The sequence below is a fragment of the Dromiciops gliroides genome, chromosome 2, assembly GCF_019393635.1.
Source record: "Dromiciops gliroides isolate mDroGli1 chromosome 2, mDroGli1.pri, whole genome shotgun sequence".
Classification (NCBI taxonomy): Eukaryota; Metazoa; Chordata; class Mammalia; order Microbiotheria; family Microbiotheriidae; genus Dromiciops; species Dromiciops gliroides.
In genome coordinates, this window is record NC_057862.1 from 65,392,341 (window position 1) to 65,416,329 (window position 23,989).

General features: G+C 35.5%; 1 pseudogene; it reads left to right on the forward strand.

Moving 5' to 3' along the window:
- The window catches only part of LOC122738289, a 42,415-nt pseudogene extending 35,427 nt beyond the window's left edge, over positions 1–6,988 (forward strand).
- Positions 6,989–23,989: the final 17,001 nt, after the last annotated feature.

Genomic DNA, 23,989 nt, shown 5'->3' on the forward strand with positions numbered 1-23,989 from the left:
TGGATGTAGGGACCCTGAGGTTACTATCCTCTTCTTAGGGTGTACCTCAATCTTCCTTGTTGCTAAAGAAACTTTCAATAGTTCTCAACTTTCTTTGTTTGCTCATCTTGCCATCTTTTATTTGACTTTTAATTCCTTCTTACAGTTGGGCCCTACTTCCAAGCTACATTGTCCCAACCTTCAGAGTGTCCCAGGTGTTCCAGTTTGAGGGAGGGCAGGTTTTTCTCTCTTCTGGCCTGTTCTCTGGTCCTGAAGATAATCTCAAACCAAATTGCTAATTAACCAGCCAGAAAAACTTTTTGTGCTGTGGTTCTTAGATTGGATGAGCCTGTGCCCCTTCCCAATCTGGGCCTCCCACTGCTCACAATTTCCTCCTGGTTCCCTGCTGGGGTGGGACAGATGAATTCCTCCTTAGGTCCCACAGAGACCCCTGTATTTCCATCCCCATCCAGCTGTTCAGCCCTCTCAGCAGACTGTAAGCTTAGTTACAGAAGATACTGTTGCTTCAGCTGATTCAAGGCTCAGGCACAGCATGCCTGAGGTCTATGTTGGCATGATCATGGGTTTGTACTCTGTTAACAGAACAGCATGGCTCCCTTTAATCTGTCTTTGGCTGGAAAACAATCTCAGCCTGTCTTTTTGTGGGTTTTCCTATTCCAGAAGTTATTTTATTGCTGTTTTGGGGGTAATTGTATCAGGAGCTCTGTATGTTTAATGTCTTTCCTCTGCATCTTGGCTCCACTCCTTCTCTTACTTTATTTTCAAAGTCCTTTTTGAACATTTCTATGACCTGAGACCAATTCATGTTTGTTTGCTTTTTCTTGGAAGCACTGGATGTAGTAACTTTGACTTTCTTATCTTCTTCTGAGGGTATATTTTGATCTTCCTTGTCACCATAAAAACTTTCTGTGGTCAGCATTTTTTTTCCTGCTTGCTCATTTTCCCAGCCTATTTCTTGACTTTTAACTATTTGGGTAAAGTGGGACATTGCTTCCAGGGTGGAGGGTGCACTGCCCCAAACTTCAGGGGTTTTGTGCAGCTGTTTTCAGAGATACTTCCAAGAATTTGTAAGTTTTTAGTTCTTCCAAGGTGGTAAGATATAAAGAAAGGTATGTTTTGTACTCCTCTGGCCTGTGCTCTGGTCTGCAAGCAACCACAGACCTGCTTTTCTGTCCCAGAATTATGAATAGAGTCCTGCTCTACTGTGGCTGCAATCTTTGGTGTGTTTTTGCTCCTACCCCCACATGGGACTGCCACCCAAGACTGTAACATGGATCCAAGCATGGGAAAAACAACACAGTCCTGCCTCAGTGCTAGCAAAGAAATCCTTCTAATCTCCCTCTGTCCAACCATTTGACTTCCCCTCACCCAATATGTGGGATGAGTTCCAGAAGCAGTTGCTGCTTCTGCTGATTCATAGGTTCCCATGGCCTGCTCCTGGTTTTATGGGGCTGGGGCAGGTTCTGCTCTGGAGCTGCCTGTGTAGGGCTATATGCCACTGTCATTCCAGTACAAACTATCATGCCAACCTTCTAAGTTGTCTTTGGCTGGAAAATTATTTCACCCTGCCCTTTTTTGAGATCTTATGCTCTAGAAATTGTCTTATGACATTATTTGAAGGTATTTGGAGGCTCTTGGGGAGAGCTCAGGCAAGTCACTGCCTTTCCTCTGCCATCCTGACTCCATCACCTCTCAACATTTGTTTTTATAATACTTGGGGTTTGAAATTTTTCTCCCTCCTTCCTTTCCCTTCCCCCTCCCCAAGACAGAAAACAATCTGATATAGATTATATATGTATAGTCATATTAAACATACTTCTGCATTTGTCCTTTTGTGGGAAAAATGAATCAGAACAAAAGAGGAAAAAACAAAAGAAAAAAACAAAAAACAAAAACAAAAAGTAGAAATAATATAGTTCAATCTTAATTAATATTCCACAGTTCTTTTTGCTGTATGTGGAGAGCATTTTCTATCATGATTCTTTTAGAATTGTCTTGGATCATTTTATTGCTGAGAGGATCTATGTCTATCACAATTGATCATTGAACAATGTTACTGTTACTGTGGAAAATGTTCTCTGGGTTCTGCTCACTTCATTGAACAATGTTGCTGTTACTGTGGACAATGTTCTCCTAGTTCTGCTCACTTCACTCAGCAGTAGTCCACTTAAGTTTTTCCAGGTTTTTTTCTGAACTCTGCCTTTTCATCATTTCTTATAACACAATAGTATCTTCATATATCAATACTTATTCAGCCATTCCTGATATCAACTATTTGATGAAATTTTGAAGCACCATATGCATTTTCCACTAATAAGGAGTCAATAGAGGTTATCTACAGTTACAATTTCTTTTTAAAATAATTTTTGAAATTCCAACTATACGCTAACAAAATGAGAAAATGAAATGAAAATAATACAAATATGGAAAGCAGAAGTTAAAATAGCTCTATTGCAAATGATATGATAGCTTATATAAAGATCTCACAAAACAATTAAAAATCAATTATAAGATAACAAATGGCTTTAATATAAAACAAATGCAAAAAACTATAATTTTCTAAATTGTTTAAAAAAAGAAATTAATTTAAATATATAGAATTTACAGTGCAAAATGGCACAGTGGATGCAGAATTCCCTTTGGCATCAGGAAGAACTATGTTCAAATTTTGCCTCAACCATTTATTAAGTGTATGACTCTAGTAAAATTAATTAATCTTTTAGGTCTTAAGACAGCTCTCTAAGATCATAAGCTTCAGATAAGTTCATAGTATCATATATTTAGAACTTGAAGGCAACTTTGAAGAAAATCAGTCTAATCTCATTTTATATTTAAAGAAACTGAGGTTGAAAAACATTCAACCAAAGTTATTCACTTTTTCCAGGGTCACACATATATGTAGTGTAAAAGGCATAATTGGTATTTAGGCCTTCATGTCTCCAAATCCAGTACCCTATGCACTTTACCATTTAGTTGTTATTATATATGTTTAGAGAGTTTCCTATACCAATGAAATGCCAGTTCAAGAGAAAAGGTAAAATATTTGAATCACTTGCACATCAAAGCTATCAAAACGATATGATCTTGGGGCGGCTAGCTGGCGCAGTGGATAGAGCACAGGCCCTGGAGTCAGGAGTACCTGAGTTCAAATCCGGCCTCAGATACTTAACACTTACTAGCTGTGTGACCCTGGGCAAGTCACTTAACCCCAATTGCCTCACTAAAACAAGCAAACAAAAAAAAAGATATGATCTTTCAATAAATACATATTTGTTATTATTCAGTCATGTCTAAATTTTCATGGCCCCATGGACCGTATCATAACAATGTTGTCCTTGGGGTATTATTGGCAAGGACACTGGAGTGGTTTTTCATTTCCTTCTCCAGAGGTAAACATAGATTAAGCAACTTGCCCAGGATGACGCAGCCAGTAAATGTCTGAGGTTAGATTTGAACTCAGGTCCTCTTGACTCTAGGCCCAGTGCTTTATCAACTGAGTCATCTAGCTGCCTCTTAAGTCAATATTTATATATATATATATTTTTTGGTGGACCAATGAGGGTTAAGTGACTTGCTCAGGGTCACACAGCTAGTAAGTGTCAAGTATCTGAGCCCAGATTTGAACTCAGGTGCTTCTGAATCCAGGGTCAGTGCTCTATCCACTACACCATCTAGCTGCCCCCAAGTCAATATTTATTAAACACTTCTGTGCCAGGCTCTATGCTAAGTGCTAGGGATCCAAAGAGTGGCAAATGAGAGCATCTTCCCCCAAGGAACTTACACTATAATGGAGGAGACAATATGTATAAAGTAAAATAGGAATTAAATAGGGTTAAAGAAGGCTTCCTGTATAAGATGATATTTTAGTTGGGCCTTAAAGGAATTCAGGGAGGTACGTTTTCAAAGCAGAAGAGGGAATTTCAGGGATGGTGAGCAATCAGAGAAAATATCCAGAAATAAGAGACATATTATCTTGTTTTTGGAATTTAGGAAGCCACTCTTACTGGATTAAAATTTATGTTTTGAATCAATGTAAGAAGACTGGAAAGGGAGAAGGGGCCTATGTTATAAAGTGTTTTGAATAGTAAACAGAGCATTTTTAGTTTTTTTCCAAGAGAGGCAATAGGAAACTGGATTTGTTTGGGGAAGAGTAAGGAGGTGTGTGTGTGTGTGTGTGTGTGTGTGAAATGATTAGAACTGTATTTTAGGAAAACTACTTTAGTGACTGAACAGAGAATAGATTGGTGTGGGGAGGAACTTGAAGCTGGCACATATACTATAAAAAAAATTTAACAGACATAAGGATAAATTAAATAACTGAAGAACTATACAGTATCTGGGATTAGACAGAGACAATATATACAGAACACAATGCTATCCAACAAAATTGATAGGTTTAATATAAATGGACTACTCCATAGAATAACTTGGGGGAGAGAGACAGAAAAAGATAGAGAGTATCTTGATTTGTAATTACATTACATAAGCAAATGCTTTTGAAAGAACTCCCTGCCATTGTGCATAATGCCAAGATACATTTTATTAACAATAGTAGTGAGTTATCTGTGACACCAAGAGTTTAAATGACTCCCATGGTTGCACAACTAGTATAAATAGTCAGGACTTAAACTCATATCTGCTTGACTCTAAAACAGGGCATGTATCTACTAAGTCAACTATGTCTCACTTAGAATTAGATAAGAGAATATAAGGGCTATGTAGGAAAAATGGAGAATTTTATAAAGGGCCATTGTGAAAAAGCCAAAAATAATTTTTAAAAACTGACCTACTAGATTTCTAAATCTAATATAAATACTAATCTTCATAACTTCCTGATATCAAATAGAAATTAAAATTTTGATGTATAAAATAGAATTGATAATTCATAATAAAAAAATCAAAACAACATATCAGTGTTAAATTAAAGCAACATCACAAAACATAAGAGACCAACTTATTATATTAAATCTCTTGGGAGAATGGGATAGTAGAATGAGAAAAGGGGTATATTAAATACACATGTAATATCAGATGAAAATGAAAATTAAACGAAAACTAAATTCCTACCTTTCACACGTCATATTGATGATATAATTAAACAGCGTAAAACTCAGTGCTGCTGGTGAAGCTGTGAAAAGGTGCTACATTTCTTCCTTTTGGAAAGCAAAGGGGTAATATGCAATGAATACCATATGTCTTAGATATCCAAATACTAAGCTTGAAATCTGAGGATGGTAGTAAGCAAGGGAAAACAAAGGTTGATCTGTACAAAACTTTTAATAGATGATTTAGCCATAATTTTAAATATTTAGACATAAGTCATTTGTCAAATATTTGAGGAATGGTTGGAGATGCTTCTGCTTGTATATAGGAATAGTCCTTCACAGAAATATGTCATTTATAAATAGTGCAGTTTTATCAGAAGACATATGGAGTTAAGAAAGCCAAATCATAGCATCATATAAAGTTATCAAAACTATATCAATAAATATGAAATTAGTACAAATTATAGAATATAGTATATATGAAGGGAACATGAAATATGTACTTAAGTGTTTTAAATAGGGATTGAGATGAGATTATTTGATCTATGCTATGGATGTATGATATGTTTAATTTTTTTTCAATCTTAAATATTCACAAAATGCATTGGTCCAGCTCTCTCTCTATATGTTTTTGGGTAAGTTAATTCAAATCTCTGGAACTAAAATTCTTTATCTGCATAACGAGATTGGACAAGATGATTTGTAAAGCTTCCACCCCTAAAAAAAACCTCCAAAAATTTATGAATTTTATTTTGATTCTTCATTGAATGCATGATCAAAATAATGTGAGAACTTCCTCACATTGGTGGACATTACAACCCACCCACAGATCATGTTTTGTGATTTTTGTTCATGTTAATGAGTTATTATTATTATTGTTATTTTTTGCATTGTAGTGCAAAATTCAAGCATAATAATTATGTAAAATATATAAAGTAAACATTTGTATTGGTAAAGTTTAAAATTTTATCATGTTAAATATATTTATATTATGCATACATGCATACATACATATATACATACATACATTTTTTATTATAAGAACTTTTTCATTGCCTCTTCAAGATCACTTGAGCTCTTTCTCCATACTTCATCTGCTTCAGTGTGCTCTGGATCAAGTTCTATTAAGCTAAGGTTTCCTGGCCTGGCATCTATACCAATCACCTGAGCTCCTGCAGATCAAAAGCAACCACTAAGGAAAAAAAAATAATGCAGGAATCAGATTCATATAAGCCTACAATTGAGAAAAAATTATTGGAAACTATGTACAAAAAAAAATGTCATCAGGCTCCCAAGTAAAACATAAATCTGTAATACACCAATAACAAGTCATCACACTCCAATGGTTCTCCAACTTCTGTAAAGAGACCTTAACCTCACATAAGTGATAAAATTAATCCTAAAACTATTGACCCATTTGTTGATTATCCATGAGCTCTTTCTGCTTTTGCAATTTATTATAAAAGGGATATTCCTTGCAGATTGGTATGTGGTTCAGTAAAACACAGATTAGAGTAGGACTGTCTCCTTCAAACTCTTCCATTTGATCTTCTTCCTATTACTTTAGCAGAGTTGTCTAAGAGGAACTAAAACATTTCAAGAATTACTTTTACTTGGAGGTGCTAATGAAAAAAATTGTGCCTTGTTACCTAGACTGATTGCAGTTTTGAAGGTAGCTCTGAGGCATTCAGAAGGTGAAGTATTTGAAAGGGCATTAAATGCTTAAGTGCAGGGGAGTTATGTAATTGGGCCTTCTCTAAATGATCATCTGAAGCATTTGTTTACAAGTCTTTCCAATGAACTAATGGAGCCAATCACCAGTGTTTTTTAAAAAATCTAAGATAATATGGTGCAAGTGGCAGCTTTATGATTTTAAAGCTAAAATTCCAACCTATTGTCCCATCTGCTCTTCAATCAAAGGAACTATAAAACCATTTGGCTAAATGGTGAGGGTTGTAAGAAGCTTATGGTAAACTTTGTAGGATCCCTTTTAGATATGTTTCTTTTTTTAAACACAGCTAACAATTTGAAATTTACAAGCAAAAAATTATTTCTCAAATTTGATTCTAGTGAACAAACATTTATCAGAATGGAAAAATTGTTAATTAGGGAAAATAATTAAATGGAGTTCTATATCTCAGTTTTGTGGGGTTTATCATACACATTATTTTTTCTGCTACAGTTGTTCTTTATTAAGACCACAATTTTCTTTAGAGTTTCAGATTTTATATTTTTATTTCATTGGTCTTACTTATAGTATTAATAAAGTGATTGCACTAATTTTTCATAATTACTGTCATACTTTCTAAGGTTTTTAAAAGTAATAGAGTCATATAAATTAGTAATAGTGGTTACACTGTTAAGTGAGCTTGATGATCAAATATTGTATATAAACAAATATTTTATAATGTGGAAGCTGGTGAAAACATCCAGATCATTTCAGGATATGATGTTTTCAAATAGTTTAAAAATTTTAATGTGATAACATGTAAATTATTATTTTATTATAACTTTCTTTTACCATAAAGGATGAGTTTAGCTGTTGCATAATATCTAAGTAAATATTATTATATACATTTTCACCTAAAAGAAATATGCCTTGTGAATTGAGATATTTAAGAATTTCATGCTTGAAATTCCAAATTATATACGCAATTTTAGTGCTAATTTGTTAACTTTTTTTCCTTAAAAATAATAAATATATTGCAGTTCTCACAACAAAATAAAAAGAATGGCTTGAGAAATTTTTCAATATGCTTTTAGTCAGGTCAGGTCAATATTCCTGTTTCATCTTAAGTAGCATTTTAATTAATTTTATTCTATTAGTTTTGAATCTTTTGTGAAATAAGATTACTGACAGTCTTTTACTTGTGCCCTCTTAAAGTTTTGAAAATGAACAAAACCATTTATTACGTTGGCTAGACTAATTCTGCTTAAGCAAAAGAGCAAAATTTTGCTGGCAATGATAGTTTTGCTCACTAATTCATTGTTGGTGGAAGTGTGAACTAATCCAATCATTTTGTAGAACAATCTGCAATTATGCCCAAGTAGTTAGTAAACTACCTATACCCATCCACCCAGAAATACAACAACTTGGTCTTTTTCCAAAGATGATTAGGGGAAAAGGAAAAGAATATATACATTCTAAAATGTTTCTAGTTTTCCCTTTGTGGTATCAGTAATAAATACACAAATTAAATATAAAACACATATAAAGAAAGACACTATCTGTATCCACAGAAGGAACTGATAAATAGAAGTATGTATAGAATATTTTTAAATATACATGTATGCATATGTATACACATTGTGTTAAGATAATGGAATTTGGTAGATACCCAGCGGTCTGACTTGATTGACTGCTATATCAAGAGACCACTCTCATCCAATCAACTTGAAGAACCTCCCATTTCTGGGAGGATGACAGGAAGTAGGAAGCAGATACTGGTGAACAGACTCCATTTCTTTTGGTTCAAGACATTGGCACAGTGGCAGAATTTCACATGGGTAGTTAGGAAGGCTAGGATTTCCATGCTATAAGGAATCTGTTTTCAATTTTTCTCTCTCTTTACTATCTTATTTTTTCAATAAATCCTTAAAAGCCTAAACTCTTCATGAATTTATCAGTGATTTTAGCCACTTTCCCCCCAAATTGGGGAAACAGATTAGAACCCACATTAGATTTTTAAACAACACAGTTTGGCTGAACACAAAGAGGAAAGCTGAACGTCTATCTTCTGATCTTCCACTTGGGTAAGATTTCCCCTCCACTCTCCCCTTAAATTTGAAAGTACTGCTAAGTATCTACTGTTTTCCCTTTAAATTTTCAAATGAATTTTTAAAACTTTGTAAGTACTCCATTTTCAAACTTTAGCTTCACTAATCAGAGAAGTGGAAAAGATCACTGAATCCAGGGCCATTGTGCCACCTAGCTGCTCAAAGAAAAATTTTTAAAGATTAATAAAAAGAAAAGATGAAAGAAAGACATAATAATAATGGAGATGGATTGGCCATATTTTCATGTCTTGGAAATGAGATGTGATAATAGAGAGAGACAGAGACAGAGAGACAGAGAGAGGCAATGGTCAGCAAAGCTCCATTTTAATTTAGTGTCTAGCAACAATTCCTCAAAAGTCAGATGAGGGGGAAGCTATGTGGTGCAGTGGATAAAGCACAAGCCCTGGATTCAGGAGAACCTGAGTTCAAATCTGGCCTTAGACACTTGACACTTACTAGCTGTGTGACCCTGGGTAAGTCACTTAACCCTTATTGCCGAGAGAGAGAGAGAGAGAGAGTCAGATGAAAAAAAAAATGGAGAAGGTTATCCAGACAGTCAAGGACAACATTTTTCCCTTATTTTATTTCACCCTCATCTGAATATTCAAATAAGCAAATATATCTTTTATCTCACTAATGTGCATATTCCCTCTAATGATATAGGTCACAACACTCAACACTTGCCTAAACTAGACAAGTCTAGTCCCTTAAACTATCCAATTATGGTCTATCCAATGATTGGTGGCTTGCCTTGCTCAGTCCTGATATTGTAAGACTACAAATGAAAAACATACAATGTCAACAAGTAGTTATCCCATGTTCTTACAATGTTATTAATTAATTCATCTTTTTTTTTAAACCGAGATAACTACCTGGTTAATTCAGAAAAAAACAAAAATAGCATAAATTCTATTGCTAATTAATTCAATATACAGACACAGATCAATACATTTAGAGCACCAAATGAAAGGTATTTTTACTTGTAACCATATATTGGTACATTTCATTTTTGTCATATTTATTTTTATGGGCCAAATTCAGTATAGGGAGAGTTAATCGAGCGACTTGCCATAATATTGAGGTTCAGGAAATAATGGGAGACCTCTAGGTCCAGAGTTTCCTCTCTTACAAACTGCCTTTTCTTCAGTTATTTCTCCTAGACTGATAAGAAAGGATATTAAAAGCCTCTTTTCCACAAACAAATCAGGTTTTACTAATGGGAACAAATTTACAACACAAGTGAAGTTAATAGTGCCAGGGTCAATGAGAAAGGGGATAGAGAAAGGGGAAAATACAACCCACTTCTCAGATGGTTAGAATCTAAATCTGAAGGGTAAAAAGGCCCCTAGGTACCTCAAATAAGCTCTGCTTCCTCAGCTATAAAACATGACTCAAACTCAACAACACAGTTTGGCTGAACACAAAGAGGAAAGCTGAACGTCTATCTTCTGATAGACACAAAACAAACTCACCACCACCTGGAATCGGTATTTCCAGGGAGAATCAGCTGTGCAGTCCCTCCTGGTTCAGTCAGAAGGTCCACCAACACCCACTTCTCTCTCTTTCCAACTTTCTCTCTCCCTTCCTTCCTGCCTCTCCAAAGAGAAGGGAGGTTCTTAGACTTGCTGAGTCTCCAATTAGTTCAACATACTCCCTGGGCTCTCTCCATTATAATTTGGCCAGGCCCATGTGGGCATGGCAGAACTCCTAGGTGGGGGTAAGGTATTTTATTTGGATACTTTGACTCAGTAAATGTTCTTTGTTATTCAGCCCCCCCCCAATATACATGACAAATCTAATCAGAGTTCCTTTTGTTTGTTCTATAATCTCTTCAAGTACACACCATCTTTTCTTGAGGTTTTCAAGATTACATCTTTTCAATCTGACCACAATGAAGCAAAGATGAGGTCATGGAAACCCCAAATCACAATTAATTCCTTTCATATATTAAAATGTATATATATATATATAACTGCAAAGTTAAAAACAACATTGTGGCACCTAGGTGGCAAGTAGAGTGTGCTGGACCTAGAGTCAGGAAGATCAAAGTTCAAATCAGGCCAAACATAATATTATTAAATGTGTGATCATGGCTGAGTCATTCTACCTCTAACTGCTTCAATTTCCTAATCCATAAAATGATGGTAATAATATTATTGATATGGCATGGTTGTTATAAAGGTAAAAATAAATATTTATGAATTATTTACAAACCTTAAAAGGTAACTTAGATACCGGTTTAGTTATAATGATGATGGTGATGATGATGATAATGATAATAATAAAAACAATAAATTGCTTTTCTACATTTTAAATACAAAAATGTAATAAGAAAAAGAATATTGTCCTAGCACTTTTGAATGATGGAAGATATTTCAAATAACAGGTTCATTTAGTTATCATTAAAAAAAAATTGACATAGTCAAGAGAAATATTTTGACTCCACTTTTATTGATGAGATAAATGAAATTGATAGAGCTTTCCCAAATTGTCCAAGGTCACATATCTACTGCATGACAAAGCTAGTATTTGAACCCAGTGCTTTTTACTCCCAATTTAATGCTATTCCAACTTCACCAATAGGACCATAACCATCCTGAATAGAACATAGAACTTCATGGTAAAATTGCTTTTTAGATTAATAATGCTTCCCTGTAAGAATAGCTTTAGATTTATGTGCAAATGAATTCATATTTGCATTAGATTTCTGGTGCTTTTACTCTCTACTTAGAATTTTTCCTTCTCCTGCATTTGCTAGTTTATCTGTCCCTCATGTATTCCAACATCTCATAGATATAAATCTTCTTAGACATATTACTAACTGAACAAAACCTAAAATTGTGATGGAATACTTGAGGAGAATTTCCCATGTTCAGCACTTGCTCAAATTATGCCTGCCTTTCTGGCATTTTGCAGCCTTATTCAATAAAGAAGTGCCAGCTGTAAGAGTTTCTTCCTGTTTTCATCCTGCATCCTTAAAGTTTTTATCTCTGTTTGAATTGTTCATGGAGCAATTTACCTAAAGTATCCATGAATTGGAAGTCCTTTTCAACTTGGGAGTGTTATATGTACCAAATAGGTAAAATTTGACCTTCTATTTTCAAATTCCCATCAACATTTTCAAAAAATATTTTAGAATATCATAATGATTGGAGGCATGTAAAAGCTTCTACCTGGTACAAGCTGTGTCCATCAAAGAGCATCAATATAATAGGTTCTGTGTATATTGATTTAAATATCCTTAATTCAATGATTAGTACATACATCAGCAAGAATTGCTGGTATGGGCTCGTCATAATAGAAAAATAGTATTAAACACCTGAAATTTTACTCTTTTACCTAAGGGAAAAAAATAAATACTATTTATCACTTCTACAATATTTTAAAATATAATATGAAAAATGAAAAAATTAATAAGGCCATCATTTTACTTGTGTCTCACCCACAATCTGTAAAGTAATTTTGTGGATGGACAGTAGATGCAAATATATGTGTATAGGAAAGGAAGAAAAATCATTATATTCAGAATCTCATGCTGTTTATTTTTTAAATCTTTTTCCGATTATATGTAAATTTTTTTTAATTCCAAACTTTTCTCCCACTCTTACTTCCCTCCAAACTCCAGAGAACAGCAAGAAATTTGATATAGGTTTTACATTAAAATTATGTTGAACATATTTCCACATTAGTCATGTTGTAAGAGAAGATTCAGAACAAAAAGAAAAAAAAACACAAGAAAATAAAAAGAACAATTACAAAAAAGGAACAATAAAATTAAAAATAGTATGCTTCAATCTGTATTCAGATTCCATAGTTCTTTTTCTCAATGTGAAAAGCATTTTCTATCATAAGTCTTTTGGCACTGTCTTGGAAGATTATATTGCTGAAAAGAGTTGTCTATCATAGCTGATGATCGCACAATGTTGCTGATATTCCATACAATGTTCTCTTGGTTTTGTTCATTTTACTCAGCATCAATTCATCTAAGTCAAGGTTTTTCTGAAATTCATCTTCTTATCATTAATTACAGCACAATAGTATTCCATTACATTCATATTGTAAGGAATTAATTGTAATTTGGGGTTTTCATAACCCTATCTTTGCTTTATTATGGTCAGACTGAAAAAAAATGTAAGCTTGAAAAGCCTAAGAGAAGACGGGTATGTACTTTGGGAGATATTTGAACAAACAAGAGGAACTCTGACTTTGGGAGATATTTGAACAAACAAGAGGAACTCTGACCACAGGGAACATTTATTGAAACTAAGTAACTAAGCCTCCCCTACTAGCTCCCCCACACCCACATGGGTCTGGCCAGATTATAATGGGGACAGCCCATGTGGGTATGCTGAGTTAATTGGAGACTCAGCATTACTAAGAACTGCCCTTTCCAGTGGGAGAGACAGAGGCAATTACAGAGTGTTCTGAGAGAAACAGGGAAGGAAGGTAAACAGAGTAGCTGCTGGTGTTTGACCTTCAGACCAAAACAGAAGAGACTGCAAGCTAATTCTCCTTAGAGCTATAGATTTTGGGTGGTGATGAGTTTGTGTTTTCTGAGGTAAAGTTAGCTCTTTGGAGCTGGCTGGGATGGAGGCAAGTTTGGGGTGCCTGGGGCCTATTTACCACAGAGATTTAGATTCTTTCTCATTGTCCATAGCTCTATTAAACTTGCTTGTGTTTTAAACATGTTCCTGTTAATAAACCTGTTTTGTTTTTGGAAGAGGCTGTTTCTTTTCTTACCCCAATACTATGGCGAGCCACCCAATTAACTCTTCCCTTACTAAATTTGTCCTTTAAAATATACAAAAACTTGTTTACCCATTCCCCAATTGATGGGCATCCCCTCAATTTCTAATTCTTTGCCACCAGAAAAAGAGCAGTGATAAATATTTTTGTACATGTGGGATCTTTTCCATTTTTAGTGCTCTCTTTGGGATATAGACCTAGTAGTGGTATTTCTTGGTCAAAGGGTATGCACAGATTTATAGCCTTTTTGGCATGGTTCCAAATTGCTTTCCAGAAAGCTTGGATCAGTTCACAACTCTACCGAAAATGTATTAATGTTCAAATTTCCCCCCATCTTCTCCAACATTTATCATTTTCCTTTTTTGTCATATCGGCTGGTTTAATGTGCCTAACTCATTCCACTGACCCACCACTCTTTTTCTTAGCCAATACAAAATAGTTTTGATTATTACTGCTTTATAATATAGTTTTAGATCTGGTTCACCTAGGCCACCTTCCTTTGATTTTAAAATGTACAGAGATATGTCATTAATTTGCTTATGTTCACTTTCAATACTGGAAAGACACTATGGTCTCTTAAATTTATGCTGCCTAGAAATGAAATGTACCAAGTTAAACCTTCTCTTTCATTTTTTCCCCTGACCCTCCCTTCCCTCCTTTGTCATTCACTCCTTATCTATCAGAGAGAGACAGACTGAAAGAGAAAGAGAGAGAGAGAGAGATGCACACCGTATTACTTGGACCACTGACTGACAGTCTATTGAGAGGGCTGAGCCCTTGGAAGGGGGGAATTACATGGGTCTCTGCTGGTACCAAGGCAGAACTTGGGTTCATCAATCCTGCTGGGAACCGGGAGGTAGGCTTGAGTAGCAGTGGCCCAGGTGGGGGAGGGGCACAGGCTTGTCAGAGCTGACAACCACAGCACACAAAACTGGTTGATTAGAAAGTTGGTCTAGGGTCATCTACAGACCAGAGAATAGGTCAGGTAAGTGAATAACCTGTTCTTTCTTGAATCATGCCACCTGGGACCTTCTGAAGTTTGGGATACTATCGCCTGGAAACAGTGCCCCACTTAAGGAGCTAAAAGTCAAGTAAAAGAAAGGCAAGATGAGCAGACAGAGAACAATGAGGACCATAGAAAGTTTCTTTAGTGACAAGGAAGACCGAGGTGTACCCTCAGAGGATGATGTCAACATTAAGACCCCTATATCCAAAGCTACCAAGAAAAAGATGAATTGGTCTCAGGCCATAGAAGCACTCAAAAAGGACTTTGAATATAAAGTTAGAGAGGTAGAGAAAAAAATGGAAAGAGAAATGAAGATGATGCAGGAAAGAGAGGAGAAAAAAGTCAACAGCTTGAAAAGCCAAATTGAAAAGCTCTCTGATGAAAATAATTGCCTAAGAATTAGTATTGAGGGGGGCAGCTAGGTGGCGCAGTGGATAGAGCACCGGCCCTGGAGTCAGGAGTACCTGAGTTCAAATCCGGCCTCAGACACATAACACTTACTAGCTGTGTGACCCTGGGCAAGTCACTTAACCCCAATTGCCTCACTAAAAAAAAAAAAAAAGAATTAGTATTGAACAAATGGAAGCTAGTGACTTTATGGGAAACCAAGACATAATAAAGCAAACCCAAATAAATTTTTAAAAAAATAGAGGGCAATGTGAAATATCTTCTTGAAAAAATTGCTGACTAAGAAAATAGATCCAGGAGAGATAATTTGAAAATTATTGGTCTACCTGAAAACCATGATCAAGAAAAGAGCTTAGACATTATCTTCTAAGAGATTATTCGGGAAAATTGACCTGATATTCTAGAAACAGAAGGTAAAATAGAAATTGAAAGAATCTACCAATCACCTCCTAAAAGAGACCACAAAAGGAAAACTCCCAGGAATATTATAGCCAAATTCCAGAGATCCCAGGTCAAGGAGAAAATTTTGCAAGATGTCAAAAAGAAAGAATTCAAGTGCTGTGGCATGCCTCATCAAGACAGCACAAAATCTAGCAGCTTCTACATTAAATGAATAGAGGGCATGGAATATGATATTCCAGAGGGCACAGGAATTGGGATTACAACAAAGAATTACATATCCAGCAAAATTGTGTATAATCTTTCAGAGCAAAAAATGGGACTTCAATGAAAAAGAGAACTTTCAGCCATTTGTGATGAAAAGCCCTGAACTCAACAGAAAATTTGACTTTCAAATACAAGACCCTAGAGAACCATAAAAAAAAATTGTATTTGGGGGACATACCTGGGGTTGTGCAGTGGGTGACTATCTTGTGTCCGAGGCCGGGTTTTGGCTGGAGTGCCCCTGGGTCCAGGGTGGATACTTTCTCCACTGTGTCACCTACCTACCCCATGATGACATCTTTAGGGTTAAATTGAGGGGTGAGGGGAATGCACTGATGGAGGGGGAAGGGCAGAGTAGCATGGGGTGAAATCCCATAGGAAAGAAACAGGAAAGGGCTTATGGAGTGGGGGAAAAAATGGGGCAGGAGCAGGGCAGGAAATGAACTTTACACTCATTAGAATAGGCTCAAAGACCTTAATCTCATCAGAGTTGTCTCAAGGAGGGATTAACACACAGACCCAATTGGGTAGAGTAAACTGTTTAATCTGGGCAGTAAATGAGCCTAACACATTTCAAAATTGGCTCAAAGACTGTAATCTCATAAGAATTGGCTCAAGGAGGGAATAACAAATACACTCAATTGGGTGGAGTAATCTATCTAACCCTGCAGGAAAATAGGAGGAGAAGGGGATAAAGGGATAAGGGCAAAAGGAGGGATGGCAAATTGGGGGAGGGGACTGACAGAACCAAATCCCTTTTGAAGAAAGATAGGGTGAAACAAGATAAATGATAGAGTAAATATCATGGGGAAGGGAATAGGATGGAAGGAAATAGTTAATAATAGTAATCATGAAAAAGAAAAAGGGGGAAAATTGTACAAAAATTATCTATTAGCTACTCTTTATGGAGGCTGATAATTGGGAATTGAGGGAATGTCCATCAATTGAGGAATGAATTAAGTAGCTGTGATATATGATTGTTTTTTTTTAGTGAGGCAATTGGGGTTAAATGACTTGCCCAGGGTCACACAGCTAGTAAGTGTTAAGTGTCTGAGGCCGGATTTGAAATCAGGTCCTCCTGATTCCAGGGCCGGTGCTCTATCCACTGAGCCACCTAGCTGCCCTGTGGTATATGACTTTAATGGAATGGTATTATATTATATGATAGCAGAAAAACCTCGAAAGACTCATATGAATTGATGTATACTGAAGTGAGCAGAACTGCAAGGACATTGTGCATAGTGACAGCAGTATTGTTAAATGAGCAATTGTGAATGATTTAACTACTCTCCGCAATACAATAATCCAAGACAATCTCAAGGGACTAATGATGAAGCATACTATCGACTCCTATAGAAAGAACTTATAAAAAGAGCACTTGTGGATTGTACATATATAACATAGATCAGATTGGTTGCTGTCTTGGGGAGGGAGGGAGAAAAACTTGGAACTTTAAATCTTATAAAAATGACTGTTGAAAACTGTCCTTCAAGGGCAGCTAGGTGGCACAGTGGATAAAGCACTTGCCCTGGATTCAGGAGTACCTGAATTCAAATCCAGCCTCAGACACTGGGCAAGTCACTTAACCCCCATTGTCCCACAAGAAAGAAAGAAAGAAAGAAAGAAAGAAAGAAAGAAAGAAAGAAAGAAAGAAAGAAAGAAAGAAAGAAAGAAAAATATCCATACATGTAACTTAAAAAAATAAAATAACTGTTTGTTCAAAAAAAAAGTTTCTAAAAAACATAATTGTAAATTAATTGCCCATACCTCAAATAAATTGAAAATAAGTCTGGTCAATGATTATAGCATTCCCTTTATGTATTTATATTAATGTACCCCATATTGTTCTTCGAACTTTTGTCTAGTACTTGACTTTTGTACCTCTCATGAAATTATAGAAGCACAAAATATTTGATTTTAAGGTACCCTAGGAATCCTTAAGTTCCAATACCTGTCTGAAGCATTATGGTTCTTTGGCATGGTATACCCAATAAATGATTAGTATCATATAAAGTGTTGGATGTAGTAAGCAATCATTCAGTCCATCAATCTTTTTAAAAAATGGTTAATCATCTACTATTTTCTAGGTAAAATTCTAGGCACTGAGAATACAAAGACAAAAATTAAAAAGATGCTGCCCTCGGAAAACTTCTAGTATGTCTAGATAAAGCAATATATAGCAGTGTAATTAAATGGAAAATAAATGCAGAGTAAATGCAAAATAACATTTGAGTAGAGGACAAAGTCCATTGTGGAAATTGAAATTTAAACTGATATTGGATAGGAACTAAGAATTTTAAGATATGAAAGTGAGGAAAACCACAATCCAGCTGAAGGAGTTCATCCCAGGGAAAGATATGGAAATGGAGTAGAATTTAAGTACAGCAAGAAGTTCATTTAGATTATTGAATGTAGTGTGTGTATGGAGGGTGATAAATAATAACCTTGGAAACATAGACTTAAACCAGAAAAAGGATTTATTTTTATCCTAGAAGGAATAGAGAATCATTAGAGTTAAGGGAGAAGGTAGTGATGAGGTCGGACATGAAAGAAATATCAATCTGGTAGGTGCTTTGAATTTGCTTGAAGAGGGGAGACATTTGATGAAGAGAGAATGAATGAACAAAAAGGGATTAAGTCCTTACTATGTAAAATATGTGCAAACTGCTGGAGATACAAACACAAAAGCAAAGATGTTCCATTCAAAGAGATAATATTCTAATGGGGGAAATACTTTAAAAGCTCAGTGAGTAGTGGTCACAAAAGGGCACTTTTTGGTCCATAAAGTTAAAGAAATGATGAGAGGAGACATAGGGAAGTAGATTAACTTATCCCATCAAAAATTAATTACAAAGTTGACTTGGTCACAGTTCATGTTTCCAGGAGGGTCAGGGGGAAAGATTATACCAGAGGGGTCATGGATTGTCATGAGACTCTCTAGAAGTAATGGCTTGAAGGGTGATAGTGAAGTAAATTATAGTTGGTGGTTTTTCATGTCCAAGAGAGGTAATAAGGCAATCATGAGAGGAATTATGGTAGTTTATATGAGAAGTGATGAGGACATGAACTTGAGGTGGCATGATGTGAGTAGAAAGAAAGAGACATGAGAAAGATTTTATGGAGAGAAATAATACTTGGCAACTGATCTGATACAGGTTTGTGGGAGAATAAAATATGACTTCAGTTTTGCAGGTCTGGATTTTGGTGCCTTCAAGAGAAATAAAAAAATTAAGGGAATGGGGCAGCTAGGTGGCACAGTGGATAAAGCACCGGCCCTGGATTCAGGAGTTCCTGAGTTCAAATCCGGCCTCAGACACTTGACACTTAACTGGCTGTGTGACCCTGGGCAAGTCACTTAACCCCATTGCCCCATAAAAAAAAAAGAAAAAAAAAGAAAAAAAAAAGAAAAAATTAAGGGAAGAAATGGGTTTGGAGAAAGAAAATGAGTTCTGTATCAAACATTTTGATTTTGAAATGCCTAGGGATATGTAGTCAGAAAGGACCAATAAGAGGTTGGTGATACAGTAGGAACACTCCTTCTTTTCCAGACCTCCCCCCCCCAATTATATGTAAAGATAGGGGTTTTTTTGTTTGTTTTGTTTTGTTTTTTAGTGAGGCAATTGGGGTTAAGTGACTTGCCCAGGGTCACAGCTAGTTAAGTATGAAGTGTCTGAGGCTGGATTTGAACTCAGGTACTCCTGACTCCAGAGCCAGTGCTCTATCCACTTTGCCATCTAGCTTCCCCAAGATAGTTTTTAACATACAGTTTTGTAAGTTTTTGAGTTTCAAAGTTTTCTCCCACTCTCCCTTCCCTCCCCGCTCCTGAAGCCAGCAAGCAATCTGAGGACCCACACGTACAAAAATATTTATAGCTGCTCTTTTTGAGGTGGCAAGGAATTGGAAATTGAGGGGCTGCACATCAATTGGGGAATGGTTGAACAAGTTGTGGTATATGAATGTAATGGAATTCTATTGTGCTGTAAGAAATGATGAGCAGGAAGAGTTCAGAGAAACCTGAAAGGACTTGCACAAACTGATGATGCATGAGATGAGCAGAACCAGAAGAACATTGTACAAAGTGTCATGAACATTATGTGTTGATCACCTGTGATAGACTTTATTCTTCTCAGCAATACAATGGTACAAGATAGTTCCAAAGGACTCATGATGGAAAATGCTCTCCAAATCCAGAAAGAAAAAAAATAAATAAAGAACTGTGGAATATGGATGTTGATTGAACCATACTATTTCTTTTGTGTTTGGTGCTGATGTTTTGTTTTTTTTTTGTTTTTTTGAGGTTTTTCCTTTTTACTCTGATTCTTCTCTTATAAAATGACTAATGCAGAAATATATTTAATACTATTGTACATATGTGACCTATATCAGATTACTTGCTGTCTTGGGGAGGGAGGAGGGAGGGAAAAATTTGAAACTAGAAATCTTGTAAAAATAAATGTTGAAAACTATCTCTACATGTAACTGGAAAATAATAAAATACTTTCATAATTAAAAAAAAATAAAATGTAAAGTGAAAAAATAAAGTAATCAAAATCTGTGGGAAAAAAGTAGTGATTGAGAACATTTTTCACACAGCCATAGTAATTTTCATTTTGTCATCTGAAAACTGCCTGTTCATATTCTTTGATTATTTCTCAATTGGGGAATAACTTGTATTCTTATACTTTTTATTCAGTTATCTGTATAGTTTAGATATGAGGCCTTTATGAGAAACACTGTCCTTAAAAATTGGTTCCCATCTTTCTGCTTTATTTCTAATTTTTGTTGTGTTGTTCCTCTTTGTACAAAACCTTTTTAATTTAGTGTAGCCAAAAGTCATCCACTCTGCATTTCATAATGTTCTCTATATCATCTTTTGTCATAAATTCTTCCCCTTTCCAATGATCTGACAAGTAAACCATTCTTTTCTTTTCTAATTTTCCTGTCTTATCACCCTTTATGTCTAGATCATGTACCCATTTTGACAGTATTTTGGTGTATGAGGTAAGATGTTGGTCTGTGTCTACTTTCTGCCAAAGTTATTCTAGTTTTCCAAGCAGTTTTTGTCAAATACTGAGTTCCTATCCAAGAAACTGGAGTCTTTGGGTTTATCAAACACTACATTACTAGTGTCATTTACTACTGCATTTCCTGTGCCTAGCCTATTCCATTGATCTTCTACTCTATTTCTTAGCCATTACCAGATAGTTTTGATGACTGCTGCTTTATAGTAGAGCTTCAGATTTGGTACAGCTAACCCACTTTCCTGTGCATTTTTTCATTATTTCCCTTGATATTCTTGACTTTTTGTTTCTCCAGATGAATTTTGTTATTATTTTTCTAGCTCTATAAAACAAATTTTAGGTAGTCTGATTGGCATGGCACTGAATAAGTAAATTAATTTAGGTAGAATTGTCATTTTTACTATATTAGCTCTGCCTATCCATGAGCAATTGATATCTTTCCAATTATTTAGATCTGATTTGATTTATGTGTTTATTTTAATTAGGATGCCTGTTTCTCTTGCTGCAGGTGGTTGGTCATATATAGAAATGCTGATGATTTATGTGAATTTATTTAATAGTCTGCAAGTTTGATAAAGTTGTTGATTATTTCAAATACTTTTTAATTAATTCTTTAGGATTCTCTAAGTATACCATCATATATTCAAAGAGTAATAATTTTGTTTCTTCCTTGCTTATTCTAAATCCTTCAATTTTTTTTCTTCTCTCATTGCTAAGGATGACATTTATAGTACAATACTTAACAATAGTGGTGATAATGGAAATCCTTGTTTCACCCCTGATGTTATTGAGAATGCTTCTAACTTATCCCCATTACATAGAATGTTTGCTGATGGTTCTAGATAGATACTGTTATCTTATTGAGGAAAGCTCCATTTTATCCTATGCACTCTAGTGTTTTTAAAGAGAAATGGCTATTGTATTTCATCAAAAGCTTTCTCTGAAACTGTTGAAATAATCATATGGTATTGGATAGCTTTGATATAGATGTAATCAATTGTGTTAATAGTTTCCTAATATTGAGTCATAAATCTCACCTGATCACAGTCTATTATCCTGATAATAAATTGCTTTAATCTCTTTGCTAATATTCTATTTAGGATTTTTGCATCAATAGTCATTAGAGAAATCGGTCTATATTTTTCTTCCTCTTCTTTTCTCTTTCTCATTTATGTATCAGAGCCATATTTGTCTCATAAAAGGAATTTGATAGAACTCCTTCTTGACATATTTTCCAAAATAGTTTGGACAGTATTAGATTTGATTGTTCTTTAAATGTTTGGTGGATTTCACTTATAAACTCATCTAGAATTGGAGATTTTTCTTAGGGTGTTAATTTATTATTTGTTCAATTTCCTTTTCTAAACTGGGCTTATTTAAGGATGTTATTTTTTCATAAATTAATTTGGGTAATTTATGTTTTTCTAAATATCTAGCCATTTCATTTAGACTGCCAAATTTATTGACATAGAATTGAAAAAAAATAGCTCCAAATTATTGCTTTAATTTCCTCTTCATTGGTGGTGAGTTTTCTCTTTTCATTTTTGCCTGAGGTCACACAGTGGGTGAGTGTCTGGTGTCTGAGGCTAAATTTGGACTTGGGTCCTCCTGGATCCAGGGAATGTTCTTTGTCCATTCTGTCACCTAGCTGCCTCATGATGACATCTTTAGGGTAAAATTGAGGGGTGAGAGAAATGCACTGGGAGAGGATGAAGGGTAGAGGTAGAATGGTGTGAAAGAAACAGGAAAGGGCTTATGGAGTGGGGGAGAGAGAAGGGGGAGGAGCAGGGCAGTGAATAAACCTAAAACTCATCAGAATTAGGCTGAAAGACCTTAATCTCATCAGAGTTGTCTCAAGGAAAGATTAACATACATAATGTAGGGTCTTTTATTTGAAAGTCATTTTTCCTATTTAGTTGAGGTTTTTTTCATCACAAATGCCATAAAGTCCTCTCTTTCCTTGAAATCCCATTTTTTTACCAGAATGATTATATTCAGTTTTTCTGGGTAAGTGATTTTAGGTTGTAGTCAAAGTTCCTTTGCCCTCTGGAATATTACATTCCATGCCCTCCATTCCTTTAATGTAGAAGCTGTTAGATCTTGTGTTATACTGACTGGGCTGCATAGTATTTGAATTCCTTCCTTCTAGCTGCTTGCAATATTTTCTCCTTGATCTGGGATCTCTGGAATTTGGCTGTAATATTCCTGGAAGTTTTCCTTTTGGGATCTCTTTTAGGAGGTGATTGGTGGATTCTTTCAATTTCTATTTTACCTCCTGCTTCTAGAATATCAGGACAATTTTCCCTGACAATTTCTTGGAAAATAGTGTCAAAGTCTGATTGAAATCTAATTCTCTATGGTCAGAACTTGGTGTGCCTGTGCCCTCCCTGACTGGGTGGCTGTCCCTCAAATTTGCTTGCTGATTCAGAACATTGGCACCCTGCCCCATTTTCAAGTGATGAACCCCTTCACCAGTCTGTGAACTCAGTTTCAGAAGAAGCAGCTGGTGATTCTGAGGCTTTGGAGGCACTGCCTGCTTGAATCTGGTCCTGATCTGTAAGCTGTGCTCTTCTCTCAGCCCAAACAGCAGGTGATCCCATTCACCTAATTAAGCTGGAAATTTGGCTGGAAAAATGTCTCACTCTATTCTTAAGTGGTTTATGCTGCTCCAAGAGTTGTTTTATCACATTATTTTTGGAGGTATGTGGACAGGTTTTTTTCAACATACATACTCAATTGGGTGGAGTAATCTATCTACGATAGGCAGAGAATGAGCCTTAAATTAATCAGAATTGGCTCAAATTCCTTAATCTCATCAGAGTTGGCTCAAGGAGGGAATATCATAAATAGTCAATTGGGTGGTGCAATCTATCTAACCCTGCAGGAAATTAGGAGGGGAAGGGGATAAGGAGATAGGGATAAAATAAGGGAGGGCAGATTAGGGGAGGGGGCCAACTGTGAAGCAAATCCTTTTTGAGGAGGGATAGGATGAAAGAAGATAGATAATAGAGTAAATATAATGGGGAAGGAAATAGGATAGAGGGAAACAGTTAACAATAGTAATCATGAAAAATCTTTGTAACTGCCTGCAGTATTTTCTCCTTTACATGTTAATTCAGGAATTTGGCTACAATATCCATTAGAGTTTTCCTTTTGGAGATCTCTTTTAGGAGGTGATTAGTGGATTCTTTTAATTACTATTTTTTTCCTTTGGTTCTAAGACATGGAGAAAGTTCTCCTTAATGATGTCATGAAACATGCTGTACAGGCTCTTTTTCTGATCATGTTTCTCAGGTAGTACAATTATTCTTTTTTTGTGTGGG